Source organism: Drosophila ananassae, chromosome XR (genome assembly GCF_017639315.1).
Source record: "Drosophila ananassae strain 14024-0371.13 chromosome XR, ASM1763931v2, whole genome shotgun sequence".
Lineage (NCBI taxonomy): Eukaryota > Metazoa > Arthropoda > Insecta > Diptera > Drosophilidae > Drosophila > Drosophila ananassae.
Window position 1 is genome coordinate 11,901,059 of NC_057932.1, and position 10,300 is coordinate 11,911,358.

Here is a 10,300-nt window from a genome sequence, read left to right on the forward strand (position 1 = left end):
GCTGGATGTTAAACTCCCGCTATGGCCCGCACGTTCGATGGTTCCGGCTCTGGCTCGTCGGTGGCGTGGTGTAAGGGGGTTTGGCCAATCACGGGTGCCTTATCAGGACTTATTATTATTTAATTTAAACAAACGTGCGAAAAAAAAAATGACGAAATAAGCTACCGGATGAGCTATGACCGAAAACTGTGGAAAATACAACCAGAAAGGATAGGAAAGAAGAAAACAAATTCGTAGGATCGGTCATTAAACTACTCCTTGATGTACTAGGAGCTAACGATTAGAGGTGGAGAACTATCGATAGTCGGCGCCATCGATAGCCGGCGATTGTTTTTCTTAAACCCTCGATAGTGTCCGGTACTATCGTCCAACATTAAAATCTTTTTTTTCAAGGCATTTGACAAGTTTTTGGCCGTCGGAATTTTTGAAATATTTCCAAACATGTGAAATCTTACTCTTTTTTGAGTTAGTCTGCTTATTGGGAACAAAATCCTTTTCAGGGTCTGTGCTGGTGCAATCGCAGTCTTGCTTTTATGAACTTGGCGCAATAGGCTTTGCGGACCTCCGACGTGTACCTTAAATTCGCCACGTTATCCATCAAAATACTTATGTAGAATACATTAAAAATACCTTTTTTTTAAAAAAGCGATCCATATTTATTAGTTCCTTTTTAATTGCCGTCAATTTTAGACCAAATTATTCAATTTTTACACAAGCGAATGTTGAAATTATTTTAGCGAGTGAGACGCCAGCTATCGAAGGCACCATCGATAGTGGTTGGGTCACTATCGAACGTGTCTGACACTATCGATTGCGGCTCGATAGCGGCCAACCATCGATAGTGTCGATAGCGCCATCGATAGTTCTCCACCTCTACTAACGATGCCCTCCCTACCTTGATCATGGTTTTTCCGGGTTAACTAAAAATTTCCCACGATCCCTTTGTTTGGCAAGCGCTACTGAGGCGGGTTTAGGAAATCAGAAACTTAGGATTCTAAGCAAACATTATAAAATAGTTTATTAATACTAAAATATACAAAAATACAAAAATTAAAAATTCTCTGAGTTTTACTTTGTTTCTTTACATCTAGGATTTTGAGCCAAAATTAAGAAATCAGGAAAACTTATATAAATATTTAAGTATGTGGAATAAAAATGGTTTAGAGATTAAAAAAAAAATTTGTGTTTTTTTTTCCCAAAATAAACAAAATCTATTAATAATAGATGTTATCATCAATTATAGGGTATAAAGGGTAAAAATGGTAAAAAGTGAACACTTATCATAGTTATAAAAATATTTAACAATTTGGTTACTTCAAAGTATAATTATTTATGGTTCAAGCAAACTCACTTATGAATTCTTAAGCTATCCCTCTCAGTTCTTTCTCTAAAGTTCAATAAACCTTTTAGGGACATTTGGGAGCTATGCTCTATCGCACCTTCACTAACGAGATGATCCACCTCGTGCTATCACCTACAGTGGCTCTGAGCTTATTTCGTGCAAGCCAAAAATTATATTTCAAATCTTTATATTTTGAAAAGTAATAGGAATACAAAAAAAATTTAAAAGCCAGATTAAAGAATATTATATTTATTATATTAAAAATAAAACAAAATTTAAAATTTAAAACTTTTTCAAAAAGTTATAGTCGAAAAACTAAATTATAAAGGAACTTTTATGGTGCAGCTTATTTCGTGCAGCTCTTCATTGATAGAAAAAATGTGTTCAGATATTTTACTAATATTTTGTATGTCCTCCTTTTTGCTTAACATCTTTTAATCTGTTAGGCATGGATTCCACTAGTTTTTTTGTAGTCTCCGGTGTTATCTTGTTCCATTCTTCCAATAAAGCTGATTTTAGGTCAGTTTTATTGGATATCCTGCGTTGGCGCATCCTAGTGTCCAAAATTGACCACAAATTTTCGATGACGTTCAGGTCCGGTGATTGCGCTGGCGGATTGACCACGTGAGGGCAGTTCCAGATGCACCAAGCCTTGTTTATTCCTGCAGTGTGCTTCGGGTCATTATCTTGGTAAAATCTAAAGGTGTCCTTTATACCAAGATTTTCTGCGCTTTCAATCAAGTTTTCTTTTAAAATTTTCAAGTATGCTTCCTTGTCCATTATTCCATCCACGAAAACTAATTTTCCGACGCCGTTGGCAGACATGCAGGCCCAAACCATGACGCTGCCACTGCCGTGTTTTACTGTTGGCCTAAGATTTTTACAATCCAGTTCAGTATTTGCCCTGCGCCAAACGTACTGTCGCCCGTCCGATCCAAAAATGTCAAATTTAGACTCAACTGAATATAGGACGTCATTCCAAAACGATTCTGGCTTGTTTACGTGCTCCTTGGCTCCTTTAGTCGGGTGACCTGGTTTTTCTGTGAAATAAACTGTTTTTTACGTAAAACTTGGCCATTAAAGTTATGTTCCCGAAGTACACGGCGAATCGTGTCTGGGGAGCACTTTTTCTTCATTTCATGCTCTACCTCCACTGCGATTTTGGAAGCCGAAAGTTTGGGCTTTTCCTTAATTTTCCGAACAATACGGCGCTCCTCCTGTTCCGTAAATATTTTATTTGGTGCATTTCGGCCTTTATTGGCTACCCTGTTCTCATGTATGTACGAACCGTTGAATAATGCTCTGTACAGTAGTATGTTTTAAATTTAAAATTTCGTCAATTTTTCGCTGGGTTTCTCCTTTTTATACCCTTGCAGAGGGTATTATAATTTTGGTCAAAAGTGTGCAACGCAGTGAAGGAGACATCTCCGACCCTATAAAGTATATATATTCTTGATCAGGATCACCTCCTGAGTCGATATGAGCATGTCCGTCTGTCCGTCTGTCCGTTTCTACGCAAACTAGTCTCTCAGTTTTAAAGCTATCGAGTTGAAACTTTGCACACACCCTTCTTTCCTTTGCAGGCAGTATATAAGTCGGAACGGCCGGGATCGGCCGACTATATCCTATAGCTGCCATATAACTGATTGATCGGAAATGCCATAACTATGGTGTTTTTTAAGTTAGAGGGTTGGGACTTTCCACACATGTTATATTTGACCAAAATATCTTGTGTGCAAAATTTCATTATCGGCCGACTATATCCTATAGCTGTCATAGAACTATCGAAATTGGCATAACTTTGGTGTTTTTTAAGTTAGAAAGATGGGATTTGGTACAGATTACTCTTTTGGCAAAATAATTCGATATGCCAAATTTCATAAGGATCGGCCAACTATATACGATCCGCTACATATCTAATAATATAAGATGCGTGGCGCCACCTAGCGGACTGCGAGTGAACTGCAAGGGTATATAAACTTCGGCTCCGCTCGAAGTTAGCTTTCCTTTCTTGTTTGAAATGATACAGGACCAATTCTCGTTGGCCTCCTGCAACCGCACCAGGGGTTTCGCCGAATTCCGTCGCGACTTCGATGCTTGTGGACCGCGGACTGCCTGTTCCCAGAGCTTTGCCTCTTTCGCTTGGGTATTCTGCGGAGCGATGCTGTTGCGGCCTAGCCAAAAAGAATTTCGCGGACTTAGAAATCTCCTCTCTTATAACGACTAATGTTTCCCCCAAACGCTTACCTTCGGAGTCAATGCCAACTGACTACGTTCCAAATTTTCACAATTAACTGCTCCAAATTTTTAATTGAATTTATGTTTTACCACTTTCAACTGCACTGGTCTGAGTCTCGATGTGAAAAGACAGAACCTCTAGCCTAGTGATACGAAGAACCCAGGGCCAGCTATTCGGGAGTTTTTTTTGCCGAGTTTAACCGGTTATAAATTTCTCCACTAGAGCTGGAAAAAACCTCGATATAACATCGATATATCGATTTTGCCGCAATATATTTAGAATATTATTAACAAAAACTAATCCATTGTTATCTTTCATTTTAATAGAGTAATTGGTGGTGTTGGCAGTCATCGTGGGAGAATTATGGACAAATTTTTAAAAAGTAAGTTTGATGAAACTGTTGTAAAATGAATATTTGTATGTATGCATGTATGCATGTATGGGTAGAAATGTGTTTAATTCTACTCTAATTCTACAATGCATTCATCTATACATCTTTATTTGCGTTAGACCCATATATATGTGTCGCAGAATAATTTAAACATTCAAATTATAACGATTATTTGTTGGTACACATTTGTTTTATTTCTTTGTGGTTCCCCTTTCTTTCGTGCGAGGCAGATACATAATTCTGTCAACGTAGTCTGGCCGTGGGCATGAGTGAGACAGATAGTGTTCGTCATAACTCACCACACTGTGCGTGTGTATTGGAGGGTGAGAAGGAATTGAGAAGGGATCGACATGAATTAAAGAGTCAGTCGAGTTGTGAAATTCAATCAACATGCCACGCGCCAGAAAACGTTTCGCCGAAAGTCCGGTCAAAGACTCGGATAATGAATCCTCGTCATCAGAAGTGGGATTACCTCCGCCTCCAGCCGATGATGCAAATCTTTTGTCAATTTTGGAGATGCAAAATCGTAATTTCGCTGAGCTAATAAAACAAGTGCAGTGCTCTCAAAATGAACCAAAAGATGCCAAAAACATTGTTCTGCCAAAGTTCAACCCTGATCGTGCAGGATCAGACGCTCTCTCCTGGTGTTCAACGGTCGACTACATCTTGTCCGAAAACCAGCTAGTGGGCAGCGCTCTTGTAATGTCCCTCAGCAAATCACTGGAAGGCACCGCATCTCACTGGCTCTCGCAGACATGTTTTCCCGGCATTACGTGGACGCAGTTCCGAGAATTATTTTTGCAATATTTTTCTGGAACGGAGACTTTGGCCGCAACCGTTATGAATTTGCTAAATGCACGCCCAAACGAAGGAGAGTGCTTGTCGCTGTATGGAAGCAGAATGGTCACATCACTTATGGCCCGCTGGAAGTCACTTAGCGTCGAGCAGATTGCAGTATCCGTTACGTTGGCACATGCAGCTGGGATAGACAAACGATTGCGCCGTTTGGTTTTTACGACGGATATCAAAACCAGAAACGAGCTGCATCAGGAACTCAAAGCCTTTTCGTTCGACACTAGACAGAATCAGCATTCGAGTGACAACTTATCAGCACCCCAAGGAAAAAGAGTCAGGACTATGTCTCACATCACGTGTCATAATTGTGGCAAACCCGGACACAAGAAGGCGGAATGTCGCTTTAATAAAGAGGCAACTCAGCGTCAGCAGCCCCGTAATCAACAATTTGGAGCAAAAGATCGATCATCCGTGATCTGCTATAAATGTGGAAAAGCTGGACATGTATCTACTGTGTGCCCAGATCGTCAGGAGCGTCCGCCGATGAAGAGCAATACCATCAAAGACGTAAACATATGCACAGTACTTGAGCCCTTAGGAACGTTGCTGCAGTTTGGTGAGTCGTTCCAATTTTACTTCGACTCCGGAGCCGAATGTTCACTCATCAAAGAGACTGCATCACTGAGATTATCCGGCACTAGAATAAACAACGTAGTGACATTGAGGGGTATAGGTGGCAACTCTGTTTGCAGCACTTTACAGATATTGGCGAATGTTTTAATTTGTGAGCGTTCTTTCGAAATCTTGTTTCACGTAGTTTTAGACAATCATATCAAATACGACGCTCTGATTGGCCGGGAAATTTTGAGCCAGGGCATCGGCGTGACAATTACATCAAGCGCGCTTACTATGTTTAACGAAAAGTCTGTATTACCTGTCGTAGTCTCCGAATGCACTCCTGACCTGGCTGGTGTCGATACCGATTTACATGGACAGGATAAAGACAAACTGCTCTCAATATTACAGGGGTATTCAAATTCTTTTATAAACGGTATACCACAGAGTCGCGTGACTACGGGACAGTTAGAGATTCGCTTGATTGATCAGAATAAGACGGTTCAAAGACGCCCTTATCGATTGAGTGTGGAAGAAAAAGAAAAGGTTAGACATTCCATTCAAGAGCTGTTGGAAGCAAACATAATAAGACACAGTTCCTCTCCTTTCGCGAGTCCGATGTTACTTGTCCGCAAGAAAAATGGTACAGACCGTCTGTGTGTTGATTATCGTGAGCTTAATGCCAATACCGTTTCCGACAAGTACCCATTGCCACTTATATCTGACCAGATAGCTAGGTTGAGTGGTGCTAGGTTTTTCACGTGCATTGACATGGCGAGTGGCTTCCATCAGATCCCAATACATCCAAGCTCTATTGAACGGACAGCGTTTGTAACCCCAGAAGGGCAGTATGAATACTTGGCTATGCCTTTTGGGCTTAAAAATGCGCCTTCTGTATTCCAGAGGGCCATTAATCGTGCCCTAGGCGATCTGACTCATACATATGCCATCGTTTATATGGACGATGTAATGATAGTTGCACGCACAAAGGAGGAAGCTTTCGACAGGCTAAAAATAACTCTACAAGCACTCGTCGAAGCAGGATTTTCTTTCAACATTAAAAAATGCTCCTTTCTTAAATCTTGTGTAGAATATTTGGGCTTCGAAGTTAGAGCAGGTGAAATTCGACCGAATCCTAGAAAAATACAAGCTCTTACAGATTTACCGCCTCCGCAATCTGTGACTCAACTGAGACAATTTATTGGACTGGTCTCGTATTTTCGTCAGTTTGTACCCAAGTTTTCGCAGTTACTGAAACCACTCTATGCTCTAACTTCAAAAAGCATGTCATTTTCATGGGAATTAGAGCACGAGCAAATACGACAGAAGGTAATTTCAATCCTGACTAGTGAACCTGTTCTTACTATTTTCGATCCACAATTTCCTACTGAGCTTCATACAGATGCGAGTGCCGATGGCTATGGCGCAATTTTGTTGCACAAAATCGAAAACAAGCCACGAGTTATCGAATACTTTAGTAAACGGACTTCGTCAGTGGAATCGCGTTATCACTCATATGAGTTGGAAACACTTGCAGTTTTCAATTCTATTAAGCATTTTCGCCATTACTTGTATGGTCGACATTTTATCGTTTTTACCGATTGCAATTCTCTCAAGGCATCTCGCACAAAAGCGGAACTGACTCCAAGAGTCCATAGGTGGTGGTCGTACATGCAATCTTTTGAGTTTGACATTCAGTATAGGCCAGGCGAACGAATGGCTCATGTAGATTTTCTGTCTCGAAATCCCATATCAAAAGATCGCATCCAGTCAAAAGGTACAGTGGAAAAACATATAAATTTAGCAGAGATTACTGACAAATGGTTGTTAGCTGAGCAGCAACGAGACGTAGAAACGTCGTCTATTGTTTCTAAATTGCGTAACGATGATCTTTCTGAGGACTTGGCCAAAACGTTCGAGTTAAGGGCAGGAACGCTGTATAGGAAAATTCAAAGAAACGGAAAGACTCGTTGTCTCCCTATCATCCCAAAGCCATTTAGGTGGTCAGCTGTAAACAATGTGCACGAGTCAATTATGCACCTTGGTTGGGAAAAAACCCTTGAGAAAATGTACGAATACTATTGGTTTGACAAGATGTCCAAATACGTTCGCAAATTTGTCGACAACTGTATTACATGCAGATTGTCAAAGCCCCCATCTGGTAGGGTACAAGCGGAATTGCATCCCATACCAAAGGTTAACATCCCGTGGCATACAGTCCACATCGACATCACAGGGAAGCTTAGTGGTAAAAATGAACAGAAGGAATACATAATCGTGTCAATAGACGCCTTCACGAAGTTTGTCTTTTTATCTCATACATCGAGGCTAGACACCGAGAGCTGTATTAAGGCATTAAGATCGCAAATATCATTGTTCGGCGTACCCTCTCGTCTGATCGCAGATCAGGGACGTAGTTTTTCAAGCACAGCATTCCGTGATTTCTGTTCGGTTCAAAAGATAGATTTGCATCTGATCGCCACGGGTGCTAGTCGGGCCAATGGCCAAGTAGAGCGAGTTATGAGTACTCTAAAGTCCATGCTAACAGCGGTTGAGACAGGTCAGGGGTCATGGCAAGATGCTTTATGCGAAATTCAACTGGCTCTTAATTGTACGCCCAATAGAGTGACTAAGGTTAGCCCTTTAGAACTACTTATTGGCAAAGAAGCAAGGCCGTTTGGTCTCGTACCTGTTGTTGAAAATAAGAACGATGTTGATATTGATAAAGTTAGAGAAATGGCTAAGCAAAACATGGAAAAGAATGCCAATTATGATAAGGCTAGATTTGATAAAGATAAGGCTACTATTGTAAGACATAAAGTTGGTGATCACGTTTTGCTTAAGAACGAAGAGCGACATCAGACAAAATTAGACCCTAAGTTTAGAGGACCGTTTTTAGTAACCGAAATATTGGAAGGAGATCGGTATAAACTTAAGGCACTAACTAATAATAGAACATATAAATATTCTCACGAATTTTTGAGGCGTATGCCTGAGAAGGGGATTACCACAGAGTTGGATGATGAGTGTGATGATGAAGAAATCACAGAACTAAATGATGAAGTCAGTGATGAAGATGCCACAGATCAAGCCGGCGAGGGCTGTGATCTTGAAATAGAATAAAGACCTTTCCGGATCGGTTCCATATTTCATGACTTTCTGTAGAGGTGAGCGCCCGAGTTATGTGGCTCTCCATTTGCTGCATTAATATTGAAATTTTGGTAATGATCGGACGTCAGTTATTTGGCCGGCTTATAGACTAAACTGTGAGCTATTTGTGATGGCCGGTTTGTCTGGATATAAGCTGTGGGCTAAATTAACTTGTTTATTGGCTGGCCAGTTTATTTTGTTAACGACTGTGTGCTAGTTGTTGGCATGATTTTTGTAAATGAAATGAAGAATATGGTCGCCTTATGAAAGAAAAGGCTGAATAATTTTAATTGTTTGAATTTAAGTTGGTGGTAATCTGAATCTCATGGCAAACGTTGTATAAGAGTAAGAAATAATTTGTTCAATTTTTATTTAAGAAGAAAAATGTATTTTTGCGAAACCTGCTTGAATTTGAATTTGTATTAAAAGGAAAATAATAATAATAATAATAAGAGAATATTTTGTAAAACCTTCATATTGTAAACTCACGAGGACGTGAGATAGGTCAGGAAGGCCGTGTCGCAGAATAATTTAAACATTCAAATTATAACGATTATTTGTTGGTACACATTTGTTTTATTTCTTTGTGGTTCTCCTTTCTTTCGTGCGAGGCAGATACATAATTCTGTCAACGTAGTCTGGCCGTGGGCATGAGTGAGACAGATAGTGTTCGTCATAACTCACCACACTGTGCGTGTGTATTGGAGGGTGAGAAGGAATTGAAAAGGGATCGACATGAATTAAAGAGTCAGTCGAGTTGTGAAATTCAATCAACATGCCACGCGCCAGAAAACGTTTCGCCGAAAGTCCGGTCAAAGACTCGGATAATGAATCCTCGTCATATGTATATATATATATTTATACATATATGTTTAATGCTTTACATATTTATACATACATACACCTATTAGAACATTTGTTATAAGTTCATAAATTAATATTATTTTGCATTTCAGGAACTTCGAATGTGTTGGGCGACGTGGAAAACGAAGAAAGCAAAGAAATCTCCATTTCGAATAACAAGCGCAAGGAAAAAATTTCAATAGTTTGGAATTAGTTTAAGAAGGGAACAAATCAAACCGCGTCTTGTATGCAATGTGGAAAGGTCCTCAAAACGTCTGGAATTACCAGCAATTTGATGCAGCATTTGAGGACTGCACATCCTATAAGAGAGCAAGCAGAAAACATTGCAGTTTCACCATGCATGAACAAATTTCTTGAAAGTTCTAAGCAATACTCAAATGCCTCTGCTCGAAAAATCGCTATAGACAAAGCTGTAATGAGGATGATAGCATTGGATGTGCAACCTTTTAGCATTGTTACCGATCGCGGATTTGTTAATTTAATGAAGTGCGTGGATCCTTTGTACAAGTTGCCAAGTAAGACACATTTGCGTTATCTTAAACATTAAACGTTATCTTAACGTTATCTTAAACAATGAGTATGAGGCCTCAAAGGAAAAACTCAAAAAATCATTAGAGCAGGTAGATCACGTTGGGATTACAACGGACTGCTGGACATCTAAAGCCAATGAGGGTTATTCAACGGTAACTGTACACTTTGTCTTGCCGTCTTTTGAACTTTAATCAGCAGTGTTGTTAACAGAAAAACTTGTAACTCCTGAAAGCCACTCTGCTCTTACTATTTCGGATTCATTAAACCTTATATTGACAGAGTGGAATGTCTTAAAAAAAGTTACATCAATAGTAACGGACAATGACGCTAGCATGAAAAAGGCATGTGACTTGTTGCAAATAAAAAACTTTCC

At 39.8% G+C, this 10,300-nt stretch overlaps 1 long non-coding RNA gene across 1 annotated transcript; it reads left to right on the forward strand.

Moving 5' to 3' along the window:
• Nucleotides 1–3,893: 3,893 nt before the first annotated feature.
• LOC116655309 lies at nt 3,894–10,050 on the forward strand. The gene is made up of 2 exons (XR_004310437.1): nt 3,894–3,963; nt 9,489–10,050. It is a non-coding gene; the product is annotated as an uncharacterized LOC116655309 (long non-coding RNA).
• Nucleotides 10,051–10,300: the final 250 nt, after the last annotated feature.